Below are 16712 nucleotides of genomic sequence, written 5' to 3' on the forward strand. Positions count from 1 at the left end.
TTGGAACACTAAAAAAATAAAATTAAATTAAAAAAAAGTGAATCCACATGATTATGTTGTCTACCCAAGTTGCACATCAAGACCATAGCATCATTGGTACAAGGATTCTTATTGGTCAACTCCCACATCAAGGGTGTGGGCCCACTCTATCACCCTACAGTCATCCTACGCTTTTTTTTCCCCCTCCCAAATCAACAGTACTTAGTTAAAATCCAATGAAACACACTGGAAGAGGCTGATCAATACATAGATGAGAGCAGACCTTCAGAAGATTACACAGAAAGAAAAATAAATGGCTATGCCCTTGAAAGAAAAGCTACTTTTATTTAAGTTAATAAAGCTTTATTTGTTCTCTAGCCGTTAAGTTTATAGAAATTAAAAGTCTTGACTATTTGTCTTTTGCCAACATGAATTTAAAAGTGGCTTTAAAAAATCTCATTAACATTGTGCTTTTTTTTTTTTCTGTCCCAAGCTGATTCAATACAAAACAGATTACCTCCTGTCTGTGCCACTAAAGTGCACATAAATATTTTACAGACCAATTTATCTAAAAATTTTGTCATTCCTCATTTTGAGTCTGGACACAGAGCTCACTATAAAACACTTTAGGCTTTCCAGATAACAAAATCATTCAGGCAAGAGTGTATTATATTTCCTTTTTTGATTCTTGCCCAGGCTCAAAATATTCCCCCTTGAGTGTTTTCAGAATTTCACTATGTCAGATTGGTATATACATGGTTAATGGAACTTTCAGAGAATGACCAGAAAATACTTGAATGAAGTAATTTAATAGTCAGAATACTGATAGCATCCACAATTTTGAGCCATAGAGGAAAGAGAAAATAAACTTAGCTTTTACTGATTCAGGTGGGAAAAATGATAGTCCTAATGTGAATAGACTGATCTAGTTCACTAAGAAACACAGGCAGACAAGAGTTGGGGAACCCTTGGTACCTAAAGTTACCAAACCCAAGTTAACACCTCTTCCTTCAGCTACTTTATCAATCAAAAGTAGTATGAGATATCTGTTGCCTCCAGATCAGTGACTGATAAACATTTTCTAGAAAAGGTCAAATAGTAAAGAATTTCTGCCCGATAGGCTATCCAACCTCTGTTGCAACTACTCAGCTCTTCTGTTCTAGTGTAAAAGCAGCTGCTCATAAGCAATACTTAAGCAAGTGAGTGTGGCTGTATGTCGATAAATCTTTATTTACAAAAACAAGTGGTGGGCCAGATATGGTTTACTGGGTTATTGCTGGCTGACTTCTACCCTAGAGGACTAAAACCATAGGTCTCAAAGAAAAACCATAGGTCTCAAGGGGCTCTTCTAACATCCCTGGCTACCTTGTCTCTTCCTTTATTAAGTACTCCTTCAGGTTCCTTTTAGTCATGTGGCTTCCATGCTGTCTACCAACCCTTTCCTCTTCCAGACAAGCCTGGGAGCTCTTTGAGACCAGAGATTTTATCTCTCCCATCTCTTCCTAGCAAACTAAACAATACTTGTAGTATGGAAGGCAATCAGTAATTGCTTGTTGAATGAATAGGTGACTGAGATTTCTTCCTTCAGTCACAATCTGGCTTAGCTGAATTCTAAAGATGCAGGCATTCCCCATTCCAACTGCAAGATTCTCTCCTTACCTCTCCACATGCAAAATGCCCTGTCCTGATACAAAATACATACATGAAGCTTTAGTATGCATTTATTTAAATTTGTATGAAAGCAAAAGTGCTTACTTGACCAAAAAAAAAAAAAAAAGAGAGAGAGAGAGAGAGAGAGAGAGAGAGAGAAAGAAGAAGAAAAAAAAAGTGCGCAAATGGAAAAGAAAAAGGAAAAGAGTAATTTAATTTGATTGAGAATTCTGGGTGTTCTCTCAAATGTAGGTCATCTCACCTCAGAATAGGATACCAGGGTTAAATGCTATATTTTTTCACACAACATGACCCTCTATGCAAGCCAATGCATAAACTAAACTAAAGACACCAGCCCTATTTGGAAATGACTGAAGAGAGCACATAAGAGTGTTTATTATCTTGGTTAAATAAATGGGAAACATAAAACCTGGGAGATGAGGCCATAGGATTTCTTTGTTATTTATATTGATTGGAAAAAAGGTCCCAAAGGACTCAAAACTATTTTAAAATGAACTGTAATTTTTTTCCATTTGTTAGGGTGCCTTCTAAGCAAGACCAGCAGCTGGCAGAAATTAGATCCCAGTTTAAAAAAAAAAAAAAAGGTTTATCAGATGTTTTTGAGGAAGTGGTGAACATTATTTCTGTGGTTATTTTTAATACCTCTTGACAATGTTCTACTTTCTCCTTTAAGATCATGGACCCAGCAAAGTTTCTTACCTGCCACTGAATACTGACCTCAGCATGGGTTTCAATGGGATGCTCAAGAACACGTTTCAAAGAACAAAAACCCCAAACAAAAATACAAAAAAAGCTAACAAATAAAAGATAAATGTAATAAAACAATAATTTTCCCACATCCTTTCTGAATATGACTCGAATGCATGTTGTTTATACCATACTGATTGCTTCTGAGATCAAGTTGAATTAAAATGCAAGGGCTAGGCTAAGATAAGCTAACACTGCTACATAAAAGTTCGTTAATATTGCAAAAAAACCCCACAAAGCCTGAGAACACTTCCCTCACGGTTTATAAAGTCAGAAGAGCACAGTGGTTAATGATGATAGAACTGTATATCTGAGTTCTAACTCATCCTCCTCATTTACTAGCTAGAAATAGGCATAAATCTCCTGAAAGTAACATAATCTCTCTGTGCCTCAGTTTTTCATCTATAAAATGGGTATGTTAGTATCTATCTCAAGGAGAAGGTGAACATAAAGCTAGCCCTGGATTTAGTGTTTTCCCAGGCACATAATTTGTACTCAAAAGATTATAGCTACTGTTACTGTAGAAATGAAAACGAGAATAATGTTTGTCATTTCAGAACTTATTCATCGTCAATCATCCTAGCTCAAAATGTAGGTTACTGAACTGTTTCCTCTTTTGGATACAATATGGATAAAATAGGTTAACATTCATGAATCAATTCAGCATACTGTAATTAATACTGTAATAAGTCACGTTTTTGCATTTTCTTATTTAGTGGACACAACTATCATATTATCCATTTTGCAGATAAGGAAACTGAGGCCTAGAAAGCCACGTCATTTACCTTAAGCCTAGCGTTCAGTAAGAAGCAAATCCAGAGGGAAATAAACAAGCAAGCAAACAAACAAGAAACTCTATCCGATTTCAGATCCCATGATTATGACCACAAAGTACATTGCTTACAAATTCAAAATGCATGCCTACCTTTGGATCTTCATCCTTGTTTGCCAGAGACTTGGGGGAGCAAGAGTAAGCCAGGAAGTCTAAACCTCAAGAGATACAATGGCTACTGGTCTTAACAGTCTTTTCCTTCCTCTAGAATTTATCTGAGGATCCCGGATGCTCTCCTTTGATTCTGGGTCAGTAACACCAGTCCTGTATCCATGCTTTATCCACTGTACCCTCAACTACTAGCTTATTCTGCCACTGCTCTTAGTTCCTTCAAAAGAGCTCAGGATCACAAACAGTATCCTTGACCCAAATGCAGCCTGCTTGACCCTAGGGTTTAGACCAACCAGGTACTTGCAGGAGGGAAAAAAAAAAGTAATAACCTAATTATTGGAACCACCTGCTTGCCCTCGCTTTTGTGCTCCTGACTGCTGCCAGCTGCTGGGCTGGCAGGCTTGGATCAATTAGTAATTGTAACTGAAGCTGACTGCAATTAATTATATAACTTTAAGCTGTTCAAGCTTAATACCCCCCAAAATGACTTCAGGAAACTGGGATACTGTGGATTGCAGCAAATGAAGAGAAAGTGCTCTGAATGAGCTTTCTGTAAGTATTTTCTTCAGGCTTAGACATACTGAATCCTCATATATTATGGGCACAGCCAACTAGTCCTATTTACTGATTATTAATGAAATGATGTGCTGATTTCTAACTGGTGGCCCAGGACTGAAAAGTGGGGCTCTTCCTCTCCTAGCCTGTGAGGGAAGGGACTTTCCCCCAAAGCCATGGTGTGATGGGTCTTCAGTGATGGACAGGACAATGCACTAAGTAGACTGTGGACTATGGGACTGTGGGGATGAGGGTTAGAGTTCTGGCTCCATCCTTAATTAACAGGACAAGGGATAACCTCTACCTCCATATCTTCATCTGTACAATAGGCATAATATTAACACAAAACATGAATTCACTAATACACTGTTTACAATGTATTATACAAAGTTGATGCTTGATAAATGTTAATCCATCACCTGCTAAACTTTGCCAAGTTCAGGAGGCTAGCGAACCTTCAACCGAGGCTCTATTGCAATTAGAGCTTATCCCCGGCCCCCCCTCCCCTCCGTGACCAGGAACTACAGTGTGAGATAGTTGTTAATGACTCAGAATTTGGAGTCTGTGAAACATGGGCTCTTGTCATGGGCTATACCCAATGGGGTGTATGTCCAGGAACCAGTAACGTAACATCTTCAAATCTCAGTTTCCACATCTTCAAATAAAGAGAGGTGTTACATATTTCATAGAGTTGCTTTGATGATTAAATGCAATAAGACACGGTTCTGATATACATTAATGATACTAACAAGACATTTTAACATGTATTTATGGCAAAATCATTTAGTGGAATTATAATTTATATTTTCTTTCCTGGTATTTGTCCCTAGCTCCATTCCACAATGTGAGCCAAGCTCTTTTATGCTTTCTGCTTCAGGAATCTTGGTAGGGCTAAAAATATAAGTCAAACTAAATGTCCCAATGAGAGATAATATGGGTCAGGGGCAGGTGGAGGGCAGAGATGAAGCCTAGAGAGGAGAAGTTATATGAGAATGGCAAAAGTTCAAGGAGTGAGAGAGAGAGAGGAGAACCACCCCCAGACCAGGAAAAAGAAAGGATGTCTGTGAGTCTTCAGAGCAGGGGAATTATTTTTATTCTCTGGCAAGGCCTAGAATAAGAACGTTAGGTAGATAGTTATATACTCCTCTAAGAAAGATGAACCTAGGACATCATGCTTTCCAACCTCAGCATGAATCCTCATGTCGGCATCAGGGAGGAAAAACATAGCCTCAAAGAAATGGCAGGAGTTTGGAAAGAGGATGGGAGGATTGGTAGCTGCAATCATAGTAGACTAAAGAAGCCCCATTTTGCAACCAGTTATCTAGATTTTACTATAAAGATTATATAGTAGGAAGTAACCAAGTACTGTTAAATCTATTTCTTTTTCTTGGATACACCAGGAAATTACCTTCACCAGCCTTCCTTATAGTTAAGGTGGGTCCTTTGCAGCTCAGTTTGACCAATGGAAAATGAGCAGGTACAACTCCTAGGCCTCTAAAACCCTTCAGGTCATGTGTCGTGCTCTTTCTCTTTGCTCATTAGCTGACTCCATGCATAGGATGCAGTAAGGGAGTCTGAGAATGGATGGAAGGTTACAGGACCTGTGAACCATCACGTGAAAAGTCACTTGCCAAATATGTAATCAGAGTATGAAAAGACTGAAAAATAAGTTTATATGATATTAACCCACTAAGACATGAATGCTGTTTATTAGAATGGCTAGCATTAATTACTCTGATTAATGAAATGAAATACCTAAGTAGTAGGGAGGCAAAAGGAGTTACAAAAGGCAAGTATTTTACACCAGGGATTGTTCTGCGAACTAACTCAAGAAGTCATATGGCAAGGTTCCCTAAGAAGCACTCCAAGGTTGGAGTGACTGTCCCTTGGCTGTCTTACCCTGAGAAAGTCCCCAGATTGCTCAGACCACCATCTGACTCTTAACCACCTCCGTGATGTCCTCTCTGCAAATATGAATGATGCTAATACATGGAGGTTTAAAATAAATAAAATATGAACAAGCAAAACAAACTCATCTTTGAGAGCTCAGTTTCAAAGTCCTTCAAAACTGTAAAAGAGCTTTTCAAATTATGTTTAAGAAACACCCTCATCTCTATCCATCTCATCTCTATCTCATCTCATCTCATCTCATCTCTATCTTTCAGCTTTCCCAACAAAGTTCTCATTCTCTCTAGCCCTTCATCTTCCCACTTTTTCAGCTTCTCATCATAACCTTCCTGTTCTCCCCAATCTGCAGTCATTTCTAATTGGTCCTTGAAGGTGTCCTGTGACCTATATTAAACCAATTTATTCATTTCAGTGATTTGAAGCATCTGGGAGATAAATTCCATTCGAATGCTAATTGGGTCTGATGTGAATAGTTCACTATTGATCTATATGGAGACATACTTGACAGAGCACTGGATCACGTTAGATTTGGTGACATCTTAAAATATTTGCTAAGAAAATTATGCTACACCTTATCACGTGGGGGAAAATGACAGCTGAGCTGTGAACAGAGTATAGCTCATTTTATCCATTCAGGGGCAGAGAAGGATATCCATTGACTTTCCTGCTCACTATTTATTCCCCTTGCTTGTAGGTTCAAGACCCAACGTTCCTTTAAGGACCAAGCATCCCTCACTCTCAGTTCATGTGGTTCGTGAGTGACTGATTCTGCCTCTCACTGCCTCTTCCTCCCAGGTTCAGGACTGTGGACAGAACCCAGTATGGCCAAGCTTGAGGAGCCTGCCATCCCCCCCTAGCTTCTGTTTGGTTCAGGGAAGTTATGGTAGTAATCTGCGTCTAAGTCCTGGGGTGCTTAGAAGAATTATGTTGAAAGATGTATTTCCCACCAGAAGTTCTAACCTGGCAGAATATAAGCCTGGAGGTGGTGAGGGCCACCTTGTCACTACTTGGAAGTGCCTACTTAAGAATGAAACCGAAACCAGGAGAGGAGCCCCAAAACTAGGACAGAATGGGGTCTCATGGTGATCCTGTTTGAATACCTGGATCTAGCTGTATTACCCACAATCAAATGAGTCCCATTTTAGGCTTCATCCCTGTTTGAACTGGCTTTCTCTAAAAGCATCAAGTCTACAATCATGACACTGAATTAAACCAATAGCCTCAGGGTCAGATTTTCAGAGGGGGTATAGTCAGGCATTTCCCTTTGGCTGTCCAAAATTGTCTCACTTACTAATTTGAACCAGTATGACCACAGTAGCAGTTACTTCTTAAGGGACTTCCCAAAAAGTATGAGCTGTTCACCTGAATAAAATTTATATGCATTCCAGGGAGAGTTGGGAACTTTTTTTCCTTTGTTTGTTTGGTTTGGTTTGGTTGTTTTTTTTTTTTAAATTACAGATTCCTAAGCCATGTGTGGATAGATTCTGATTTAGGAAGTTTTTTGAACATTCCACAATTCAGCATTTTCAACCAGTAGCCTAGATGATTCTGATATAGGTAGCCACATTTTAAGAAATATTATTACAACAAGCAGATCAGAACTGAGGAACTAAAGTTATATACACATGAATTTCAAATCCTGTTTCTACTGCCTACCAACTATACCTCGGACAATGGCAAAAATCTTTCTTTGCTTCAGCTTCCTAATTTACAAATGAAGATAATAAAGCCATCATAGAGGGCTTTGCAAGATAATGTTTGTAAAGAATTTAGCATAGAGCTTATCATATCGGTAAGGCTCCAATAAATGGTATCTGCTGTTAATTCATTTACATGGATGAGCTTCTCAGATAAACCAATTATTGCTACATAGAATCCAGCAGCATATAAGACCTTGTAGCAATGAGACGTAGGGTATGTAAGTTTTGGTGTGGAAAAGAGAAGGCAGGCTCTAATTTTTCAGCTTGATAAATGTTCTGGTATACAAAAGAACAGGAAAATACCAAGAAAAAGAAAAAAAAATCTATCCTGTCTATGATCTTTCCAAAAACCACTTAAGTCATAAAGTTTGCCAATATAGATTGGCAATGTAATGCCAATAATAACTAAATAATAACTATGCAAACACGGACATGCATAAGGCAATGGAACTGGTAGAGCATCACAAAATATTTTGTACCTTGTATATAGCAGGTATGGCTTTCCAAGGGGGGAATGTTAGTGGTGAACGTGATGGAATGAAGAGGGAGGATATCTGTATAAGATGGAAGTCTGTATGGCATCCTGATGTGGAGGACAGGCTTTGAAGGATGACTAGCCATGCTGGGTTTACATCACAGAGACCCTATTTCTTAGATGAGCCACCCTGTTAATGAGTCACTTAGCTTCCAGGTCCCACTGTGTAAGTTGAGAAAAAAAATGAACCCATTCTTGTTAGATTATGTTGAGGACCCAATGAAATCATTGATGTGAAATGTCTAATAGAATGCATGACGTATGATCTCTGTTCTAAAATGTAGCCATTATTGTTTATTTATTGTTCTACTGGAGAGGCTGTTTAAAAAAAAAAAAACTGGCAAGAAGAGGATGTTTTTGCAGAAAAAACATACAAAAGATTTGATATTTCCACAAACATGACAGTGAGGAGAAGTAAGAATTATACACAACGCAACCCATCAATTTTAGTACATTGGAGGAAAATAAAAAAGAGGAAGGCTTAAAAGAAGCAGTTCCTGTCAGTCAGTGTTGCACTCCTCATTTCACAGGTGAGGACTTGCTTGGCCTCTGCCCAGGGACATGGTAAAGTAGGAAGTATCCACCAGCACCAACCAAGGCTCTGATTTGAAGCGTCTCCACCAGCTATCTGCAAAATCCCGTTTTAATGATTAGCCTTTGCTGCCAGAGTAGTTGCAGAAAAATCAATTCTACAGTTTTTTTCCTTTTCTAAAATGCCTGGGTTTCAGCTGATAAAGCAATGATTTAAGTCAATGGCTGAGGTGGGAATTCAAGTATGTTCTTAAAGGATAATCACTAGCCTCCTTCTTGGGATGCATCTGTTTTTAACCAATTTCTCAACTCTGAGTCTGGTAATTAAACAGAGAGGTGTACAAAACATAAACAGGGAAAACTGGAACCCGGCTTCATTAGTTTCTGGATCTTAGGTAACTACAGGTGTGTGTTAATGAATTACACGATGGGTAAAATAAAATTAAAGGCAGCTGCACGTGTTTACAAAACTGCAGCCACAAATTACAGGTATCTGTAGCATCCATAATTCATCCATAATTGACAATTTTCATATTACTGGAATAGAAAATCAAGTCATGCAGATGATTACAGCATTTGCCTCTCAGCACTAGAGATTTTGCTTCATTTCTCATACAACACCTCAAATGAAATAAATTACAGTTTTTAGGTGGAGCTGGACATCAGGGTAAAGGACCAGCATCTTGCAGACAACCTAGTCCCGAGTTCCACCTCCCTGCCTCCAACTCCTGGCTCTCTGTTAATAAGGAAGTGTGCCTACCCACAGGCTTTAGAAACACAGGAGCTGAGTCCAAATTTGACTCTACTACCTAAATCTAGAAATGAGAGCAAAGTGTTTAGAAACTCTGTGTCTCATCCATTAATGGGTTCATCCAATGGAATTCCTTCATCCATTAATGGGTTAACAAAAGTGCTTACCTCACAAGATCATTAGGTTTGAATTCATTAAGATCGAGTTAATATAATTCTTCCTGTAAGTGACCTAAGGGGATCCCTGAAAATAGTTTGCTATTCACTTGACCGAGAAAACCCTACAAAAATCATGCAAATAATCAAGAGGTTCAAATCTTTGTGTTCTCTTTAAGAACACATGTGAAATTGCCCAGGTCATCAAGGGTACACATATTCAAAAAGCCGTCAAGCATCTGAAGGATGTCACTTTCCAGAAGCCATCTGTGCCATTCCGTTGCTCCAATGGTGGAGTTGGTAGGTGTGCCCGGGGCCAAACAGTGGAGCTGGATGCGGGGTTGTTGGCCCAAAAAGAGTGCTGAATTTTTACTGCACATGTTTAAAAATGCAAAGTGATGCTCAACTTAGTTTAAAGATTTTGTTTGTCTGTTTGTTTGTTTGTTTAGAGTGAGCAGGGGTTGGTGAGGGAGAGGGGGAGAGAGAATCCCAGGCAGACTCCATACTGAGCTGTGGAGCCCAATGCAGGGGGCTCCCAACCCTGAGATCATGATCTGAACAGATATCAAATCTGACACTTAACCACTGAGCCACTGAGCTACCCCCAAACTGAAGGGTTTAGAGGTAGATTCTCTGATCATTGAGCACATCCAGGTTAACGAAGTCCCTAAGATGTGGTGTGAAACTTACAGGGCTCGTGGCCAGATTAACCCATGCATGAGCTCTCCCTGCCTCTCTGAGAGAGTCCTTACTAAGAAAGAGCAGATTGTTCCTAAACCAGAACACGAGGTTGCACAGAAGAAAAAGAAATCCCAGAAGAAACTTCAGAAATAAAAACTTATGGCTCTGGAGTAAATTCTGTGTAAAATCAATGCAAATGCAAGTGAAAAAAAAGATTGAGTTAATGTATGTACAGTGCATAGAGTAATGGCACTAAGAGCTTAGTGAATGCTTAATTATGAACTTCTTCAAACGCCAGCTTCTGGAAACAAAAATGTGCGTAGAAACACCACCTATGTCACACCGGGTTGGCGGGACAACGAGACAATGCATATGAAGCACCTAGTTTACTTCATATTACACGAAAACCCTCAACATTCAGTCAGTGGTAGACATTGTAATAACATCAACTTTACCTCAAATGGACAAAATAAATTAATATTGCTAATTAAAAACATATATTTTGTGTAAAAAGCCCATCTTGAGCTTCTAACTTATTAAGAAGATTTTTTTTTTTCTCAATTGAGGTATTCTGATTCAGCTACTATCAGGATTAGGTTTTTACAAGGCATCTTGGACTCAAATAAATGTAATCCTGATTAAAAAAAAACCACTCCTATAAAGAGATGTCCTATGTATTGTTCTAGCTCTACATCCCCAAAGAGGGCTGGTGAGAATGCACGTGGAATTGTCTACTCCTTGGTGAGGATGAATAAGGAGGCTGCTTTAAAGGCTACCAGAGCTGGGAGGGACACAGCAGGGGATGTGACAGAGACAGAGTTGGCAAGCTCCAGGGACACCGACCAAAGGCTTATTTATCTGAAATCTCTGTAACATTCCCCAGAACGAACTATCTCAAGTACCCATCATTTCACACATGAGAAGTCATGGGTCTACCTTGGTGTGGGTTCCTATCCCTGAAATTTAGGAAGATAGGACAATGCAAATACACAGTAATGACAACATAAAATTTCTTAGACAAACTCATCTGAACTCGTTTCAAAGTTTATTGCCCATTAATGAGGAACCCAGCAGGTAGAAAATGCTCGTTGGAACGACATGGAAGAGGGAGGTTAAGTACATAAGGCTTCCAGCAAGGTACAGATGGCCGTGCTACTTCAAATGGTCATTAAAAGGTCATATTTTTATCAGTGCTTGGGTAAATTTGTAGCACAATGTGGAGCCATCTTTGGGTATGATCCGTTCATCAGAAAGAATAAGTAATCTATAAGAGAAGCAAATGATTAGCAAATTGATATGCAATGTTTAATTAGACATACCAGATAACAAAGTTTCTCCTAACTCTTCCACAGAGAGCCAGTTTGGACTCAGGCACTGGGCAGAAGTCAAATACAAAACTGGTAGAAGTGCAGAGTCCTGCTTTTCCTCAAATTTCTGCAGCATCTGATCAAAGATACCAGACAACTTACCTAATTCTAAGAAAGGGAGATGACATTTCTCTTTCACAATAAGAATATCTTGCAATTTTTTATCTGCATTTGGTATAATAGTTTACTAAATATTTTCTCTCCACAAGCTCACATTTAATTTGCACAACAGGTATGAGAAGCAGACAGGGCAGGTGCGAGCCCCATTTGATACCCAAGGAACACAATACCCAGAGAAACTCACTGTCTTTGTTAAAGGTCTACCCTGAAGTGGGTAAAAGAGCTAGGAGAGGAACTTAGGTCCAGTGTAGCTATGAGAATTATTTCTCTCTCAAATACTTCCAGGGTTGCAAGGAAAGTCTTAGGTCTGAGCCAAAGTAGACACAGATGGAGACATACATTCAATAGCATGGAGGCTTTGGGGGATGTTGAAAAGTCCTTGTGCTCTTTATCCACCCAGTCTGTCAGCTCTAGTGTCCCCACGTTCCCAGCCTGACTTAAGTCTTATGAATCTGTTTAAACAAGAAACCTATTGTATAAATGTAGGCCAGCGATTTCAGGAGTTGTCATGCTTACCATCTGACTACAAAGGGTTATCAGAAGGACCATTTGACTGCTGACTTGTCCCCAAGTGTGCTCTGTTAGCAGAATTTCCTCCTCCTACCCTGTGTTGTCCAGTGTTCATGATATATTGATATCTTCTGGAGAGAGTTTAAAATCTATTGATACCCAGGTTGCACCCTCAAGTCTCTGATGTAACCGACTTGGTCTAAAGACACTTGGAAAATATGTAAGGAAAATCCTACATTAAACCACATAAAATGTCTTTGTTTTTTCACAGTAGGGTTTCTCGGAATTTTTGACACATTCATGCATGATGTGGTTCTTTTTTTTTTTTTTTTTTTTTATTTGACAGACAGAGATCACAAGTAGGCAGAGAGGCAGGCAGAGAGAGAGGGGGAAGCAGGCTCCCTGCGGAGCAGAGAGCCTGATGCGGGGCTCGATCCCAGGACCCTGGGATCATGACCTGAGCTGAAGGCAGAGGCTTTAACCCACTGAGCCACCCAGGCGCCCCAACATGATGTGGTTCTTCAAGATGGAAAGCTATAGGTGATCCTGTTTGGCAAACTTCTTTCACTCCAGAGTGATTTTGGTGTTGAACATTTCCTGGCCCTCTTATTCCATACTGATCTAGTGAATTCTGGAAGAGAAGTGCATCTAGCAGGAGCTACAGGCACCTACAAGGAAAAGGAGTGCATCTAAAGAAAGCTATGATCAAGACAAACTTCCAAGTCTAGAACCTCACTACACAGTATGGTCCCTGCACAAGACTGTGGCATCCTGGGGAGCTTATTAGAAATGCAGAATCTCAGGGCCCGTTCCAGACTCAAGGAAGCAGAATCTGGATTTTGACAAGATTCCTGTGGGAGTCATGAGCACATTAAAATTTAAGAAGCCTTGCTCTTATTCCACTATTTTTTCTAACCCCTTCCTGGGTTTTACCATTCTGGCTTCAAGGAAAACTTCATCAGTGTGTCAATGGTAGGTCTTCCTACAGTGCTCCACGGACAGACAGGAGAAGCTCAGACTGTGGCTGCACAATTCCAGGGGGCAGGAGTCACAAAACAAAGTCACACTGTCCTCTTGGGTTATTCAACCAAAGAAATATTTTCAAAACTAACACTATACCATGTGCAATATAGAGACTTTGTACATCAGTTCTGTCTAAGAACTTAAATTGATTCAAGTACATCGATACCAGTTAACACATTTTGAGAACTTAATAGGGTCTAGCACCTTGATGTCACTTTACAATCATTATTTTATATTATCGATATGACACTCTAAGATATAATCTATTATTATCCTCATTTCTTGATGAAATGGTGGTTGCTATGGGTTTATAAAAGATGTCATACTCAAGATCAAGGAGTTGATACTAACAGCATTGGGATTGGACTCTAGATCTAATTCTGACACCATGCTCTTACTACAGAAAAACTGGATTAAAAAAAATCTGTAGGATAGACTATGGAGGTGAGAAATTATAGGAGAGTTTAGGGATCATACCTGAAGATCCCTAAAGAAGAGAGAGATTAATATAAAAAGTGTGGCTAGAATGTGTTCTTAGGGGACATGGTCTAGTTTTGCCCAATTCAAAATTAAGAACACTGTGCAAGCAGACAATGGTGAAACCAACATATGCTACATGCTTACAATGTCTGATCATAGTAACAAATAGTTTCCAGAGGCATTAAAATGTTTGCAAACAGTTACCCTCTTGTTGTATGCTCAGGGTGGTCCAGTGGAGAGAAGTTTTACCGCCTTCATGTTTAGGACAATGGAAGTCCCAGAAATTCAACAACTTTTCCCGAGAGCTCGAAATCTAGAAGTGATGGTAATAAGATTGAAAGCCAGGTCTTAAAACTTTCAAGTCCTAAACTCCTTCTACCGCAGCATAACCACCTTTCCAAGCATCAGGTAAATGTCAGGCCCTTAAGAATAAAAGATGGTAGGGACCCTTCTCAGCTGGCCAGCCTGGCCTGGAGAGCTGACAGACCTTAAATGAGAGGGCTCACAGAAATGAATTGATAAAACAACAATAACAAAATTTAGAAAATGCCTTCCAACAATTTTTCACACTTTAGCAGACGTTTGATACTAACAAATGGTTGATTCTGGTACCTAAGAGCACAGAAAGTTATTTTTCCACAGGCCTTAAATTTGATTTTTTTCCCTTTCATTAAAAAAAAAAAAAAAGTTTCTGCCAAGCTTTCTCAAAAAAAAAAGAAAGAAAGAAAGAAAGAAAGAAAAAAGTCTCTTCCAGACTTCCTGTGGACATAAAGGACCTGGTGGATAGTGGGGCTGCTTGACAAGCATTATCATTAGTACAGATTCAGGGATAGGGAGAGAGAGGAATCAGGCCAGGTCGTAGTTAAACACCATCCTAGAATTCTAGGGCAGCAGAGACTTTGAGAGGTCAGTTGGTCCATTCCTCTGTCTCCAGGAATGACTTGTCTTTCTCCATCAATATGGATCACAATAGGAGAAGATCATTCTACTTTAGAGAATATTGGAAAACAGGTTATTCTGTAGATCAACCTGTGAGAACACCTCTCCACTCTTTCGTACCTTCAGTTGGTTTTGGTTCTCAGCTGAAAGCATTTTTCTCTCCCTCCTCCCCAATCACCCATTCACCCAGGGGACATGGGACAATGCTGGAGGCTTTTTTGGTTGTTAAAACTGGAGAGGAGTTTACTACTGTCATCTAGAAGGTGGAGTCCCAGGATGCTGCTGAACACTCTTCAGTGCCCATGGCGGCCCCATAACAAAAAATTGAATATTCTGAAGTTGAGAAACAGAAGAGAGAAGAAAATGCATTATTCTTTGCATATTGCTGTCAGAGTGTCAACAGAAAGAGAGACACCATGATATTCATCAATATAATTACCTACCCATAGTGGGACTAAAGTTCTATGCTTTAGAAACACATTTCTTTGTAAGACATTTAAAGCATATGTAGAACTCTGTTTTTCTTTTTTCCTTTATGTAGTCAGGCTGACCTCACCCTTTGCCAACTAGCTATCCTTTGCTATTGGACAGTAAATTCCATGATGGCAGAAACCACATATGATTAATCTCTATTCTCTCAGGTTTTACCATAGAAAACGGAATAGAGTAGGTGCTAAATATATGTTTTGAAAATCCTTATGTAAAAATTTATTTTATTTGGTTATGTAAAAACTGCTAGATGGATTTTTCACAAAATTAAGGGCATATGCTAGAGATGGTCTGTCTTGAAGTTATAGGTTATTTTGTGTACTTGACATTTTGGCATTCCTGGGGTGAGGGGCATCAAAAACGTGGATAGTCTACCAGAATAGTTGAAACCAAGGAATCTTTGTGTCTGTAACTGGGGCATGGCGTGCCATATGTGTGAAGATTTTGTAGAATAAAAAGTAACTGTGGTTTCCAAAGTGAATCCCAAAGTGAAAATCATAGGGCCAGATTCTCCAACTTGTAGATGTTGTTTCTCTTTCCACAAGGGCAACCCTATTTAGTTATGTAGTGGTCCACTTTTTGGAAATGAGCCACCACTGAAAGGAAAGTCTTAAAGAGTATCAGGGCTGAGCAATTCATGGCACAGGGTGTATTTAAAGTGCTCTTGGAAACCTACCAACTACCAATATCACAGACACAACCCATTTCTGTTTTAACAGGAACTGCTTTAGCCCATCCTGTTAGAGTAGGAGGTTTCACCAACTTCCTTTAGACTTTAATTGATAACACACAAATCTGTTGCCACAGATGGTTGGGTGGGCAGCATCTGAAGCTGAGGTCTGGAGAAAGACTTCCCACCCCCAGCAAATGCAAGAACATTTAAGAAGTGTAGATGCAGGGTGCACCATGGAAACAGAATTGAGGAAAGAACTCTGAGCCCACATCAAAGCATAAGGGGTCTGGATTAAAGGTGTCCCTCTATGAAGAAGGTTACAAGGTTCTAGCTTCTCTTTCTGTCATGCGAAAATAAGATCATCTGGTTTTGAATCCCAGATATACCAGCCATTAACTGTGTGACCTCGGGCAACTTATTTAATGTCTCCAAGCTCTGCTTTTCCCCATGTGCAGTGGACATTGATATCATACCTCTCTTTTTAGATTTTGAGAAGACTGAATGAGATATAAAGACATTTTCTATTAATTATTAGTATCTCCTCATGTATGAAAATTCCATGGAAATAATCTCTATTCTCTTTGCCTTAGAAAGCTTCTTACCTTTTCCTAATATTATATGCAGGATCTAGGGAATTCTGTTAATCTAAAGGTAGAAAGGCAGAACCTAAGTGTTAGTAGAGCTTAGTGACCTCAGGTTCTTCAGGGACAACTGACGAAATCTCATATAATGCAAAGTGCTCACAAGAAAGTAAAAGTGACCTGGGAGAGTAGATATCTCAGAATGAAGATAAACTTCACTGAACTTGTCTCTTTCAACGCAGGTGATTGAAAGCCAACTAAAACTGCCTAAAGGAATAAACAGAAAGACATCTATGGACTGTCATTACAGAGGAGAAGCCCAGTGTAAAACTTCAGGCCAGGTAGGATCCAGTTGATCAAAAGATACCATAGGG

General features: G+C 39.4%; 1 protein-coding gene and 1 pseudogene across 1 annotated transcript in view; one reads left to right on the forward strand and one right to left on the reverse strand.

Annotated features, from left to right (window-relative positions):
- TAFA1 (TAFA chemokine like family member 1) overlaps positions 1–16712 on the reverse strand; it is an 866756-nt gene that overhangs the window by 377267 nt on the left and 472777 nt on the right. The gene's annotated exons all lie outside the window — the stretch shown is intronic.
- Positions 8997–10330, forward strand: LOC125087738 (60S ribosomal protein L17-like; annotated as a pseudogene).

The sequence above is a fragment of the Lutra lutra genome, chromosome 1, assembly GCF_902655055.1.
Source record: "Lutra lutra chromosome 1, mLutLut1.2, whole genome shotgun sequence".
NCBI classification, from domain to species: domain Eukaryota; kingdom Metazoa; phylum Chordata; class Mammalia; order Carnivora; family Mustelidae; genus Lutra; species Lutra lutra.